This window comes from Triticum urartu, chromosome 3A (genome assembly GCF_056163025.1).
Source record: "Triticum urartu cultivar PI428250 chromosome 3A, HENAU_Tu73, whole genome shotgun sequence".
Taxonomy (NCBI): domain Eukaryota; kingdom Viridiplantae; phylum Streptophyta; class Magnoliopsida; order Poales; family Poaceae; genus Triticum; species Triticum urartu.
Genome location: NC_141875.1, coordinates 723,022,329 through 723,038,675, shown reverse-complemented (window position 1 = coordinate 723,038,675; position 16,347 = coordinate 723,022,329). Strand labels below are relative to the sequence as shown.

The following is a 16,347-nucleotide window of genomic DNA, read 5'->3' as shown; positions in this document are numbered from 1 at the left end:
TGAGTTGTAGTGGTTTGGTAGAAATACTAGAAGAAATCGGATATGGTAACTGATGGCTCTTGGCCTTGTGACAAGAATCACAAATTGTTTCAAGACTACGCTCCCCAACATATGGAAGCTTATTTTTCCTAAGCACTCGTTCTATTAAAGAAAATGATGCATGCCCTAGTCGATCGTGCCACCAAGTTGAAAATAATTTGGTGACACCATATGCTTGCTTATTGAATATCCTAATCTCCAGGATCAACGGATAAAGTCCTGGAACGCATCTACCTCGATACAGGATTTTCTTCGTGGAATGATCCTTGATCAAAAAGAAAAATGGGTGAAATTCGAGAAACACATGATTATCAATGGCAATGCGATGAACGGATAGAAGATTCATTGATGCTCTAGGGACATGCAAGATTTTTCTAAGATGAAATTTTTTGTGAGGAGATTTAATAACTGAATGACCAATGTGACGGATTCCCATACCTTCTCCATTAGCCGCATGGATTTGGTCGGGGCCGCGGTACTTCTCCCTCATGGTCACCTTTTCCAGCTCGCCGGTGATGTGGTTGGTAGCACCACTGTCGACGTACCAGTTTGTGTCGACTCTGTACGAGGCATTCGCTCCTCCAGCGACCTTCTCATCACCAGATGAGTCGCTGTCCTCCTGGAAGCGGTACCAGCAGTCCCTCGCCAAGTGTCCAAGCTTGCCATAAATCTGGCAGCGGACAACATCTGGATGAGACTTGCTGGAGTTGTTGCGGCGGCCCTTAGGGTTGGTGTAGGAGGGTCGTGCGCCGTTGTTGTTGCCGCCGGAGTTGGGGGCGCCGTTGTTTCCGCCGCTGGTCGCCTTCGCCTTGCGCGGCGGCCCTCGGTAGCGTGAGGAGCCGCCGACGTCACCGCGGCCACGTGAAGCGGCGTTAGCAGACGACTTAAACCCACCGCCGGAGTTGTTTCCCTGGAAGAGGGCGACTCTCTGGTTGAAGTTACTCATCTGGGCGAAGAGCTCATCCAGGGTGACCGACTGTGTGCGGGTGTCGAGGGCAGAGATAAGCGACTGATACTCCATATCCAATCCAGCAAGGATGTAGGAGATCAGCTCGCTGTCATCTTGAAGAGGTTTGCCTGTTGCAGCAAGCTCGTCCGCCAGGGAGCGCATGTGCGCGAAGTAGGTTGCCACGGACTGCGTGCCCTTCTGTGCATTCGCTAGTGCGATGCAGATGTTGTTGACCCTCGACAGCGACTGGGACGAGAACATGCTTGCCAAGGCTGCCCAGAGTTCATGTGCATGGACGATGGAGGTAACCTGCACTAGAACTTCTTTGGTGAGATTGTTCAACAGATAGCCAAGTACCTGTTAATCCTCTCGGATCCAGACGACATGAAGGGGATTTGGGATGGTCTCCTCCTTCCCATCTTTGTCCTTGGTGACGACTTGTTTGGCCGGCTCCGGGTTCGTTCCATCAACATATCCGAAAATTCCCGCTCCTCTGATCTGGGGTGTGATTTGGGTGCACCAGAGGATGAAGTTGGTGTGGGAAAGCTTTTCTGTGACTTGGCCATAGAGACCAGAAGTTACGGTGGCAGCAGAGGAAGCCATGGCAGCGAGCGTAGGTGGTGGAAGGGATGGAAGCTAGATGTGATGGAAGAGATGGGCTCTGATTACCATGTGCGAGTTGCTGTAACGTCGTACCTATCCTGGTAGCGACGGTTTCATGTTATATAGCAGGGGCCGAATCCCTGATAAGGCATACAAGCTTGGAGTACAAGGAAAGAAGAGATAGAGATAGATCATGCGGTTGGAAGAAGATAGACTAGATACTAACAACCTATTCAAACTAACTCTATCTCAAGATCATATGTGCACATATATGAGTTTAACATGTATTATCTATTATGCAAGCAATAGACATAGCGAGACACACCATGCAAATGCCTTGCAGGTGGCCGGACCTTGGGACTCCATCGACGTTGACAAAGAGTTGTAGCACTCTGTGCAGCCAACAACTCCTTTCGCTTGTCAGGTTCAATCCACACTTTTCTCTGCCAATCTTGCAGTGTACTCCAACTATTTGATGAATTGAACTTGCCATGAATTCAATTTTTTTTGAAAAGGGGGGCTCTCCGGCCTCTGCATTAGAACGATGCATACGACCATCTTTATAAAAATCAAATAAGTTCAACAAGGTCTTGCAGTCTCGAAAAAGTAAATGAAAGCTTTGCCAATAAAAACGGCCACAAAAGCCACAACCGCCTGACACAAAAAAGATAGGAAAACTAATTGCCTATCCTATTACATGACCGCCATCCAAACCGGTTGAATATATCCCGTGCTATCATCTCCCACCGGATAGATCCAGTAACCAAACGCTCCCTCGCCTCCGTCGGAGTGAGTAGCGACCACATACGGATCAAAGCAGTGGCCCAGAAGATAACCTGCAAAAAATGAATATTTGATGTTCTATTAAAGACGAAATCATTTCTGCAATTCCACACAACCCACAATAAAGCACATACTCCTACGCGAATGTGGCACACCGTTTCGAACTCTACCCCGTTAAGCCACGTTCCAAATAAGGAGCTGACAGAGGTCGGAGGAGTAATATTAAAAGCTATGTGCACCGTCCTCCATAGAACCTTAGCCAACGGGCAATCCAGAAAGATGTGTTTGATAGTTTCATCCTGATCACAGAAGCTACACCTAGTAGGTCCTGTTCAGTTATGCTTTGCCAGATTGTCTTTAATTAAGATGACTTGTTTATTTACAAACCACATAAACACTTTGATTTTCAACGGAACCTTGACTTTCCAGATATATTTGGAACTAGGAATGGAGCTAGAATTGATAACATCAAGATACATTGATTTAACTGTGAACTCCCCAGTCCTAGTAAGGTTCCAGCGCAACTTATTGGGTTGCTGAGACAGCTGAACCTCCATCAGTCTACTCACTAAATGAATCCATGCTTCCCAACGATTGCCAACTAGCGTCCTTCTGAATTGAATATTAAGGGGGACGAACTGGAGTACTGTTGCAATGTAAGCCTCGCGTCATTGAACAATACTATAAAGAGACGGGTATTGAAGTGCAAGGGGTGTCTCTCCTAGCCAAGTATCCTCCCAGAATCGCGTGCTAGCGCCATTTCCGACAATAAACTTTGTCCTATTGAAAAAGGCTTCTTTAACTCTCATGAGCCCTTTCCAAAACGGCGAATCCAGCGGCCTCGCTGTCACCTGGGACAATGTTTTGGATTTGAGATACTTACTACGGAGAATCCGCCCATGTGGCCTCAGTCTCAACAGATAACTTATAGAGCCACTTACTAAGAAGACATATGTTCTTGACTTCAAGGTTTTCAATCCCAAGACCCCTGAGGGAGTCCTGGATTAGGGGGTGTCCGGATGGCCGGACTATACCTTCAGCCGGACTCCTGGACTATGAAGATACAAGATTGAAGACTTCGTCCCGTGTCCGGAAGGGACTTTCCTTGGCATGGAAGGCAAGCTTGGCGATACGGATATGTAGATCTCCTACCATTGTAACCAACTTTGTGTAACCCTAACCCTCTCCCGTGTCTATATAAACCGGAGGGTTTTAGTCCGTAGGACAACATACAGAACAACAATCATACCATAGGCTAGCTTCTAGGGTTTAGCCTCTCCGATCTTGTGGTAGATCTACTCTTGTACTACCCATATCATCAATATTAATCAAGCAGGACGTAGGGTTTTACCTCCATCAAGAGGGCCTGAACCTGGGTAAAACTTCATGTCCCTTGCCTCCTATTACCATCCGGCCTAGACGCATAGTTCGGGACCCCCTACCCGAGATCCGCCGGTTTTGACACCGACATTGGTGCTTTCATTGAGAATTCCTCTGTGTCGTCGCCATCAGGAAGGATGCCTCGCCCCGTCTTTAAAGACGGCACCGTTGCTAAGGGAGCTTTGGCTGTCGGCCAAACCCTCCGGCTAGGTGGTTTTCTTATGACCTCCTGTTCGGCTTCTGCGCCGACGATGACCTCTCGAGCCATCGAAAACAATCTTCATGTCAGCTCGGAACTCGCCGAGCAGTTAGATCCAATGGAGCTCTCCTCCATAAACGAGCTCTTGGATCGCATCGCCGCCCTAGGAGTCGCTACGGATTACGACCAGATTGGGCCTAAACCCGATCTGAGAGAGATTAACTCTCCCCAAGTCACCCATCACGTTGCCGTGGTAGAGGGACAGTGCGGCGACCCTTCATCTATATTAAGGACTAGCTACGTTCGGATACCCGATCCCTCCAAGCCGGATACCCGCGGAGGGGAGGATATCACTCAAGACCTGAACTTAGAGTCAGGCGACGGGCTGGATTCATTGGACAACATCCAGGAATCCAAATTTTCGAGTTCAGAAATTCCTCGGTCTCTGAGCCTCAGATTGGGTGAGGCTTCGGATTAATTTCCACCCACCCACCCGAACATAAGCGATCTATCCCAAATCAGGCAAGAGCCTGATGAAACAGTACATCATTTCTGGGCCAGATTCCTCCTGGTTAGGAACAGGATAAGGGACTGACGCGAGGAAGACGCAATCTCAATCTTCTGCAATAATTGCACAGACAAGGGAATCCTCAACGCCATAAGTCGTCGTGATATTACACGCTTCGCTAACTTAGCGTCCATTGTACGAAAGTACTGTGCGATGGAAAGCGCCTGGAAAACCGAAATAAAATTCTGGGACGATTCGGCCCTGAATACAAACCCAGTCCGAAATAAAAGGGTGCATCATCGCCAGACACCCGGGTCAAACACCAAAAAGCAAAAACCCTCTACAGCGCATGGAACCGTACTGGAAGGATGGCTTAATGGACCCTGTAAAATTCACAGTACAGAGGACGCCACACCAACTCACAGCCTTAGAGCATGTTGGATACTCCGGCAGGTGGCCAAAATCGGCGAAGATCTCCTAATTCCGGAGGCCACAGAAAGCCACCCCAGAGACACCAATAAGGTATTAACAGTCTTCGAGACTTCCGCATCAAATAATATGCGAAAAAGGACACTCCGCAGCCTTGCCGAGGTCTACCAAGTAGCAATAATAAACCCATGGAGTAACACGGCTATTACCTTTAACGCAAGTGATGAACCTAAATTTCGAACAGACCGATCACCAGCCGCATTGGTCCTCAGTCCAATAGTCGACGGCTTTCGTCTTACCAAGGTACTCATGGACGGCGGCAGCGGATTGAACCTCATTTATGAGGAAACCCTTCAAAAAATGGAAATAGACTGGAACCGCATTGAGCGAAGCAGCACAACCTTTAGAGGAATAATCCCCAGTCGGGAAGCGCGCTGTACAGGAAAAATCACACTAGATGTGGTGTTCGGCACGCCGGATAATTACAGGTCCGAAGAGGTCACGTTCCATGTGGCTCCGTTCAGCAGCGGTTATCACGCTCTGCTAGGGCGGGAAGCATTTACCATCTTCCAAGCAATACCCCATTACGGGTACATGAAGCTCAAGATGCCCGGGCCTAATGGGATCATCACTCTCGCTAGTGATCCGGACATAGCACTCCACACCGAAAACAAGACAGCCGCACTGGCCCTCGAGGCACTATTCGAAGCCCTAGCGGCTGAGGAACTGACTGCGCTGCGCTCCATGGTGAATAGGGACGATGTGGTAGTCGACAAAAGATCCAAGTCCACCTCCTTTAAACCGGCAGACGAAATAGTCAAATTCCAAGTCCATCCAACGGACCCCAATAAAACAGCTTCCATCGGGGCACAGTTAAACCCTGATGTAGACGCCGCACCGCGAGAGTTCCTATGAGAGAACTGGGACATTTTCGCTTGGCACCCTTCGGACATGCCAGGAATCCCACGCAGGCTGGCCGAGCACAGCTTAAATATCCTAAAAGGATTCAAACCTGTCAAACAAGCTCTTCGGCGTTTTTCCGAACCTAAGAGACAGGCCATGGGAGAGGAGCTAGCAAAGCTATTGGAGGCCGGATTCATCAGAGATATAACATCCGGACTGGCTAGCAAACCTGGTGATGGTACCAAAGAAGGACAAATCCTGGCGCCTGTGCATCGATTTTAAAGACCTTAACAAGGCTTGCCCAAAGGATCCCTTCCCCCTCCCCCGCATCGATCAAATTATCGACGCTACCGCCAGACACGATTCGTTGTGTTTCCTCGACGCATATTCCGGCTACCATTAAATCAAGATGGCAGAATCAGACCAAGCCGCAACGACATTTATCACACCATACGGCCCATTCTGCTTCAACACAATGCCCTTCAGGCTCAAAAACGCTGGCGCAACATATCAGCGCATGATTCAGACATGTCTGGCAAACCAGATCGGCAAAACAGTGGAGGCATATGTAGATGATGTGGTCGTCAAAATAAGACATGTCGAATCTCTAGTAGACGACTTGAGGATCACATTTGATAACCTCCGAACATACGACATCAAGCTCAACCCAGAAAAATGCGTTTTTGGCGTCCCAGCCGGAAAGCTCTTGGGCTTCATTGTATCCGGTAGAGGAATTGAAGCAAATCCAGCCAAGATCCGAGCTCTGTCACAATTGGATATCCCAAAGGACCTCAAACAAATACAAAAGTTAACCGGATGCGTGGCGGCTCTAAGCCGCTTTATCTCCCGCTTGGGAGAAAAGGCCCTACCCCTTTACCGCCTCCTTCGGCGCACCGAACACTTCGAATGGACGGATGCAACCACGGCCGGACTCGATGAAATAAAAGCCATATTGGCAACAAACCCAGTCCTGGCCGCGCCAAACATTGGCGAACCAATGCTATTGTACATTGCAGCAACACATTAGGTTGTAAGCGCAGTGCTCGTCGTCGAACGAGAAACGGACGAACACAAATTCCCCCTTCAAAAGCTAGTCTATTATGTGTCCACTGTCCTCACTCCGTGCAAATCACGGTACCCGCATTATCAAAAGATTGCTTACGCGGTATTCATGGCATCCTGGAAGCTACGACACTACTTTCAAGAGTGTTCAATAACAGTAGCCTCGGAAGTACCACTTAACGATATTATAAACAACCGCGACGCAACGGACCGGATTGCAAAATGGGCCATTGAGCTCCTCCCGTTCAACATAACTTATAAGCCACGGCGAGCCATCAGGTCACATGTTTTGGCCGACTTCGTCGCAGAATGGACGGAGGCCGAACTCCCTAAAGAGTACGGCACATATTCAAATTGGATCATGCATTTCGATGGCTCCAAGATGTTGGCCGGACTAGGGGCTGGCGTCGTTTTGACGTCCCCCACAGGAGACACAGTTCAATACGTACTCCAGATTATGTACACAGACTCCAACAATGCAGCCGAATATGAGGCCCTTTTACATGGTCTCCGGATGGCACTATCCATGGGCATTCAACGCCTAGAGGTGCGCGGGGACTCAAACCTCGCAATATCCCAAATAAATGGAGACTTCAATGCCAAGGATCCAAAAATGGTAGCTTACCGCAACGCCGTCCTAAAAATGTCAGCTCGGTTCGAAGGGCTTGAATTTCACCATATAGCCCGGGAAAATAATCAGGCGGCAGATGTCCTGGCATGCATCGGCGCAAAACGCGATGTAGTCCCCCCCAACATCTTCTTGGAAAGGCTGTTCAAGCCATCCGTAGTATGGGAAGGGGAGCCGAACAATAACAGCCCGGACCCAACCGCACTGCCCGACACCAAACATTCTGACACAATCGGAGGCTCTGCCAATGAAATAACACCTTCAGCCCACGTAATAATGGCCGTCATCGCCCCATGCACAGAACCATTCCTCGCCTACCTTACTAAGCAGGAACTCACTGAGGACCAAAATGAGGCACGCTGCATAGTGCGGCTATCCAAAGCCTACAAAGTCCACGAGGGGAGCTTTATAAGAAAAGCACTACCGGAGTCCTCCAAAGGTGCATCTCCGAAGAGGAAGGGCGGAACCTCTTGGCAGAAATTCATGCTGGACTCGGCGGTCATCACGCTGCAGCTCGGTCCCTTGTAAGCAAGGCCTTCCATACAGGCTTTTATTGGCCGACGGCCCGGGCAGACGCCCAGGACTTAGTCCAACGATGCGTCTGTTGCCAGCTCTTTGAAAACCAAAGCCATATGCCACCAACCGCCCTCCAAACTATCCCCATCACTTGGCCCTTCACGGTCTGGGGGCTTGACATGGTTGGACCCCTTAAAAGCGGAACCCACAAGCAAAAATACTTACTGGTCATGGTGGATAAGTTCACCAAATGGATAGAAGCCAAGCCTGTTAAGACGGCCGAATCCGGACAGGTGATAGACTTTATATCCGGGGTTGTACACCATTATGGCGTCCCCCACAGCATCATCACTGATAACGGCATGAACTTTACGGCCGACGAGGTAAAACTCTGGTGCAAAAACATGGGCATCAAGCTCGATTATGCTTTCGTCTATCAACAACAAACTAACGGCCAGGTCGAACGTGCAAATGGTCTTATCATGAGCGGCATCAAACCCGGATTAGTGTGGTCCCTCAAGGAATCTAACACGCACTGGGTAGAGGAGCTCGACTCCGTACTCTGGGGGCTGCAGACCACGCCGAATCGCACCACCGGATACACACCATTCTTTATGGTGTATGGCGCAGAGGCAGTTTTGCCTTGCGACATAATTCATGACTCACCTCGAGTGCGCATGTACGAAGAAAGAGAAGCCGAGCTCGATCGGCAGGACAGTTTGGACGCATTGGAGGAGGAGCGTGACGTGGCAAAAGCCCGTTGCGCATTCTATCAATAGCAGGCTCGAAGATACCAAAGCAGAGAAGTACGGGCCAAAAATTACAACATTGGCGAATTAGTTCTACGCCTGCCGGACAAGAAAAAGGACAAACTCAAGCCCAAGTGGGAAGGTCCCTTCATAATTGACCAAGTCCTGACAGGTGGATCGTACCGCCTGCGAGATGCATCGGATAACCGACTCGAGCCGAACCCATGGAACGCAGCCCGTCTCCGAAGATTCTATGCCTAGCGCCGGACTCTGTGTTCGTCTCCTTCCTCTGTCCATTTTTTATATACTGTCTGTCTTACATTTCTCTCCTTCTCCCCTTCCTTTCTCTTATAGCCTTTAAAGGCTCATCAAATGATGTGCTATTCGCACTCATTAAACCCGGGGGCTTCTTTTAAACAGAAGCTTATTTATACGGGCTTCATGCCCAACACATGTGTTACACTTCCGCATGTACCTTTTATTTCACCATTATATGCATCGATACGACTTAAGTTTTGGCCAAGCTGGGTTGCCTGGCTCCTGTGCTTACCCCTACGTTCCCGATTATTCGGCTAGGCGGTATAGGGAGCACCCCTGCGATTGTTACTGCCGGATCAGCCGGATGTGTACCTCAGACTGGGTGAAGCCAAAAGCTAGCGTTCTTAAGGGAATATTCGGTCAGTGACCTAAAAGATGATCTTTTCACTTATTTATTTATGCGCCCCCAGATGCTTTTTCCCGCGTCTTTCTCGCAGAATGGGCATGCACTTTAGGGCATGCCTCCCAGGGAAAGGAACCCCTAACAGAACTATTCTCCCTGGAAGATGTTTCTTACTAACCATGTAATATAACATAACTAGTCGGGCACTTGTCTGTTCACGCACTAATGACCCCTATGCCTGGTCTCCATGCATTCCCCGGTTCTTATATAACCGCATGGGAATTCGGACACACTCCGGACCGTCAGGTCCCGAGGCTGAAGCGAAAAGGTCGGCCATGACAAACGATCTACAATCCGGCTAGAAGGCATTAGAAATGTCAATTCAATTACATAGTCATTCCGACTGATTGTATTCCTCTTCAATACCATCTAACAGGCTGTCTAATTTACAGTCCTGCTGGGAATACTTTGCGGCTAATTCTACTTGGCCGTATACTAAGCTTACAGGGATCTCCTTCCCATCGGGCCCCACAGGACCGACCTCGGCCATGTGGTTGGGGTCAGCCTTTGTGTACCGCGTCTTCACCATGGCCCAGGCCTCCCTAGCGCCTTGACGGCAGGCCGATATCTTCCACAATTGGAAGCGCCACCGCGCTCCCTTTAGCTTCTCCGCAAGCTCTCCAAGACCTTCGGGCATGGAGACGGATGGCCACAAGGCCTGGGCGACGCCTTGCATCGCCTGCCGAACTCGCTCGAGCAGTTGCGAGAGCTCGGGAAGAAGGTCACTCGTAGAACCGGGCATCTCCTCTGCAGGACGACCTGTTAGCACACCTACAGACATTAGTCTGTTAGTTGACTTCCCCGCCGAACTTTTTTTCAAAAGTTCGTTCAAGCACTTACTAAATATGCCGCGCCGAAGCCACTGATTCTCCTTAATGGAGTCTGACAGCTGGGCACGGACATCTTTCAGGTCGACGCCCAGCTTGGTGTTGGCATCTTGGAGATCGTTCTTCTCCCGCCTCACCTTTGTCAGCACCTTCTCACCAGCCTTCAGCTGGCGTAGGAGTTGTTGCTTTTCCGGACTCAATCTAGCGCCATCTGCAATTTCATTTGTCAGATTTGCACCCATGCCATGCTTCGCAAAATACTTATCTTTTGAAGTGTATATTACCAGAGGGGGTCTCCTTGGGCTCCCCTGCCACGGCTAGTGCGGCCTCAAGTTGGGCTTTGCACTCTTCCAGCTCCTGGGACAGTAGGGAATTCTTTTCTGTAAGAACCTGCATAACAAATGATCCTTAAATCAGTTATTCTACCTATTTCAAGTCTCGGGGGCTACTGGTATATATATATATAATTACCAAAATTTTCGTACCCGTATGTCTTTTACATATTGCTCCATGGCTCTGGCTAGACCATTTTGAGCGGCACGGAGGTACGCATCTCCCGAATTGAAGGCATCTAATGCCTCTCGGGAGAAACAAGCGTCGCGAAGAATTGACCGGCGACGCCTGTGGTTCATGGCACTCTCCACCTCAGAGTTGGTGGCAGACAACCTGTCCACATCCTCCGTCGGAGGAGCGTCCGGTGCGCGCCTTGTGTTCGCCTCTGCCTCCGGACCAGGCTTTGGAGCCTGGCTGGTGGAGGCGCGATTGGCAGCCTCTCCGGATATAGTCCGGCGAGGTCTCTTTGTCCTGAAGAGAGCACGAGTGTTAATATGCCTTGAAGGTATAACACCTGGGATAAGGGGGCGCGCCATACCTTTGCGCTGACGCCTCGGTCCGGACTGCACCTCTTTTCTGCCCACGGGGCCCTGCGGCCCCTCGTTGGCTTGTCGCCGCAGGTTCGGCGTCCTGTCTCAAAAACCTCCCCTGCAAAGCTCGGTTGTAATCAGGAAACTGAAAACACGAGAGGGCAGACCCCTATTCGGGGTACTGGGACTTCGATCTCAGTTACCTGGGAGGCTGGGATTAGCCCGAGGTAATCGGCTGTAATGGCCACCAAGGCGTTGTCCTTGCTCAATTGATGGAACACTCCATCAATCAGCTCCACAGATAAGTCCGGATCCTCTTGAGAGGCCGGGTCGAGGGACCATCCTGGGTCCTCGGGTTGTGGAGGAGGGCTGTTTATTTCTTTAACAGCCTGGCGCAGTTCCTGCGTTAAAGTCGTTAGACTGAATATTTAACAATGGGAATATAAAACAGATGGGCAAGTAAACCACTTACCCAGCTTGGGGGATTGTACATAGAAAATCCACCCTGTGGGTTGACACAGAGAAATTCCTCCTCTTCTCCCTTGTACAAAGTGGACAAGGCCTTTGTTAGGGCCGCAGCCGAATCCGGTCCCTTACGGCCGTAGCGGGTGGCGTCGTCCACCCCGTTGAAATCCCACATGGAGTGGCCTCTGTACTGTAGCGGCTGCACCCCTCGCATGATGCATGCGGCCATGACCCCGATCATGGTCAGTCCGGAATGAGCTAACAATCTTATCCGGCCCATCAGGTAACGGACATCCTTGTCACTTTCCCTCTGAGGGCTCCGTGGACGCCAACTTAGGTGCTTCTTTAGTGGAGCACTGTCGAACTCAGGGAGGCCGATCCGGACAGGATCCGGCAGCGGGACGTCCTCTATGTAAAACCATTCCAAAGGCCAGTCCTCGGATGCCTTCTTTGGGATTCCGGATAGATATCCGGTCCCGACGATGCGCCACACTTCGGCTCCGCCCACTTGATATATCGACCCCTTCTGAGAACGGGGCACAAGGCAGAATAGCTCTTTCCACAGCCCGAAATGAGCCTCAACACCCAAAAATAGCTCGCAAAGGGCTACGAAGCCCGCGATATGCAATACGGAGGCAGGCGTAAGATTGTGTAGCTGGAGGCCATAGAACTCCAGGAGCCCCCGGAGAAACGGATGGATTGGAAATCCGAGCCCTCTTATTAAATAAGGGACGAGGCATACCCGCTCTCCTTTGGAGGGATTAGGGGCACTCTCCGCTTGCTCTCCGCCATTATAGATGGCAAGACCGGCTCGAACCGGGACCATATAGGCCGGGGGGAGAAATCCCTTGGTCTGGAGCGTCACTAGCTCGCTATGCGGGATGGAGCATCTCTCCCAATATCCAGGCTGAGGGCTGGAAGGGCGAAAGGAGGAGTTGCGACGGCTGGCCATGGTGGTATGGACCTTTGTCGGATGCGCTTTGATGAACACTCGCGAAGGGGAGAAGGTGTGGTTTGGATCTAAATCCTCGTCCCCTTAAATGGGCGGCTCATTTACGCGGCTAGGGGTGTGGATGTAAAAACACTCAGACTTTTCATATTCGTTTGACACATGGGAGACGGCCATTATTGGGTGTAGAAGCCAAGGAGCGCAACATTTACAAGAAACCGGACTTTATTCAACAGGTACACGGAATTTGGAGGAGAACCCGCCTTGCAATGCCGAAGACAATCTGCGCGCCGGACTCATCGTCATTGAAGCCTGGTTTGGGGGCTACTGAGGGAGTCCTGGATTAGGGGGTGTCCGGATGGCCGGACTATACCTTCAGCCGTACTCCTGGACTATGAAGATACAAGATTGAAGACTTCGCCCCATGTCCGGAATGGACTTTCCTTGGCGTGGAAGGCAAGCTTGGCGATACGGATATGTAGATCTCCTACCATTGTAACCGACTTTGTGTAACCCAAACCCTCTCCGGTGTCTATATAAACCGGAGGGTTTTAGTCCGTAGGACAACATACAGAACAACAATCATACCATAGGCTAGCTTCTAGGGTTTAGCCTCTCCGATCTCGTGGTAGATCTACTCTTGTACTACCCATATCATCAATATTAATCAAGCAGGACGTAGGGTTTTCCCTCCATCAAGAGGGCCCGAACCTGGGTAAAACTTCGTGTCCCTTGCCTCCTGTTACCATCCCCCCTAGAAGTATAGTTCGGGGCCCCCTACCCGAGATCTGCCGGTTTTGACACCGACAACCCCCTTGGTCTTTTGGTCGACAAATGATATCCCATTTGGCAACTCTGTATTTTCTTTTTAGCTCATCACTCTGCCAGAAGAAACGAGATCGATAGAAGTGCAACCTTTTCCTTACTCCAACTGGAACCTCGAAAAAAGATAAGAGAAACATAGGCATACTCGTAAGAACCGAATTAATAAGAATTAATTGGCCTCCATATGACATGAGCTTGCCCTTCCAGCAACTCAGTTTCTTCTCAAATCGATCCTCGATACACTTCCATTCTCCGTTTGTCAGCTTACGATGGTGAATTGGTATACCTAAATACGTAAAAGGTAAAGTCCCCAATTCTCATCCAAACAATTGCATATAAGCCTCTTGTTCGTCTTTGGCTCTTCCAAAACAGAACAATTCGCTTTTATGAAAGTTAATCTTTAACCCGGTCAATTGTTCAAATAAGCATAACACTAGCTTCATATTTCTAGCTTTAGCCAAGTCATGCTCCATAAAGATGATGAAGGAAATATGCCCTAGAGGCAATAATAAAGTTATTATTTATTTCCTTATATCATGATAAATGTTTATTATTCATGCTAGAATTGTATTAACCAGAAACATAATACATGTGTGAATACATAGACAAACAAAGTGTCACTAGTATGCCTCTACTTGACTAGCTCGTTGATCAAAGATGGTTATGTTTCCTAACCATAGACATGAGTTGTCATTTGATTAATGGGATCACATCATTAGGAGAATGATGTGATTGACTTGACCCATTCCATTAGCTTAGCACTTGATCGTTTAGTTTGTTGCTATTGCTTTCTTCATAACTTATACATGTTCCTATGACTATGAGATTATGCAACTCCCGTTTACCGGATGAACACTTTGTGTGCTACCAAACGTCACAACGTAACTGGGTGATTATAAAGGTGCTCTACAGGTGTCTCCGAAGGTACTTGTTGGGTTGGCGTATTTCGAGATTAGGATTTGTCACTCCGATTGTCGGAGAGGTATCTCTGGGCCCACTCGGTAATGCACATCACTATAAGCCGTGCAAGCAATGCAACTAATGAGTTAGTTGCGGGATGATGTATTACGGAACGAGTAAAGAGACTTGCCGGTAAAGAGATTGAACTAGGTATTGAGATACCGACGATCGAATCTCGGGCAAGTAACGTACCGATGACAAAGGGAACAATGTATGTTGTTATGCGGTCTGACCGATAAAGATCTTCGTAGAATATGTAGGAGACAATATGGGCATCCAGGTCCCGCTATTGTTTATTGACCAGAGAGGTGTCTCGGTCATGTCTACATAGTTCTCGAACCCGTAGGGTCCGCACGCTTAACGTTCGTTGACGATATAGTACTATATGAGTTATGTATGTTGATGACCGAATGTTGTTCGGAGTCCGAGATGAGATCACGGACATGACGAGGAACTCCGGAATGGTCCGTAGATAAAGTTTGATATATGGGATAGTAGTGTTTGATCTCCGGAAGGGTTCCAGAATTTACCGGAAGGGGTTCCGGATGTTTCCCGAAATGTTTGGGCACGAGAACACTTTATCTGGGCCAAAAGGGGAAAGCCCACGAGGCTTTTGGCAAGTGCAAAAGGAAGTTTTGCGGAGACCAGAGGCTAGACGCCAGGAACCCTGGCGTCTAGGGGGTAGACGCCGGGAACCCTGGCGTCTAGCCCTGGAGTCCGAGAAGGACTCTTGCCTTTCGGGTGAAACCGACTTTGAGGAGGCTTTCACTCCAAGTTTCGACCCCAGGGCTCAATATATAAATAGAGGGGTAGGGCTAGCACCAAAGAGACATCAAGAAACACCAAGCCATGTGCCGGCAACCCCGTCCCCTCTAGTTTATCCTCCGTCATACTTTTCGTAGTGCTTAGGCGAAGCCCTGCGGAGATTGTTCTTCACCAACACCGTCACCACGCCGTCGTGCTGCCGGAACTCATCTACTACTTTGCCCCTCTTGCTGGATCGAGAAGGCGAGGACGTCACCGAGCCGAACGTGTGCAGAACTCGGAGGTGCCATGCTTTCGGTACTTGGCTCGGTCGGACGTGAAGACGTACGACTACATCAACCGCGTTGATATAACGCTTCCGCGAACGGTCTATGAGGGTACGTAGACAACACTCTCCCCTCTCGTTGCTATGCATCACCATGATCTTGCGTGTGTGTAGGAAATTTTTTGAAATTACTACGTTCCCCAACAGTGGCATCAGAGCCAGGTTTTATGCGTAGATGTCATATGCACGAGTAGAACACAAGTGAGTTGTGGGCTATATAAGTCATACTGCTTACCAGCATGTCATACTTTGGTTCAGCGGTATTTTTGGATGAAGCGGCCCAGACCGACATTACGCGTACGCTTACGCGAGACTGGTTCTACCGACGTGCTTTGCACACAGGTGGCTGGCGGGTGTCAGTTTCTCCAACTTTAGTTGAACCGAGTGTGGCTACGCCCGGTCCTTGCGAAGGTTAAAACAGCACCAACTTGACAAACTATCGTTGTGGTTTTGATGCGTAGGTAAGAATGGTTCTTGCTCAGCCCGTAGCAGCCACGTAAAACTTGCAACTACAAAGTAGAGGACGTCTAACTTGTTTTTGCAGGGCATGTTGTGATGTGATATGGTCAAGACGTGATGAGATATAAGTTGTTGTATGAGATGATCATGTTTTGTTGAAGTTATCGGCAACTGGCAAACGCCTTATGGTTATCCCTCTATTGCATAAGATGCAAGCGCCAAATAATTGCTTTACTTTATCGCTATGCGATAGCAATAGTTGCAAGAGCAATTGTCGGCGAGACGACCATGTGACGACACATTGATATAGATCAAGATGATGGAGATCATGGTGTCATGCCGGTGACGATGGAGATCATGACGATGCTTTGGAGATGGAGATCAAAGGCACAAAATGATGATGACTATATCATGTCACATATTTTGATTGCATGTGATGT

The 16,347-nt window shown here is 49.3% G+C and overlaps 1 pseudogene; it reads right to left on the bottom strand.

The window, feature by feature from the left end:
• Positions 1-969: 969 nt before the first annotated feature.
• Positions 970-1,111, bottom strand: LOC125549678 (small nucleolar RNA Z247; annotated as a pseudogene).
• Between the last annotated feature and the right edge of the window lie 15,236 nt (positions 1,112-16,347).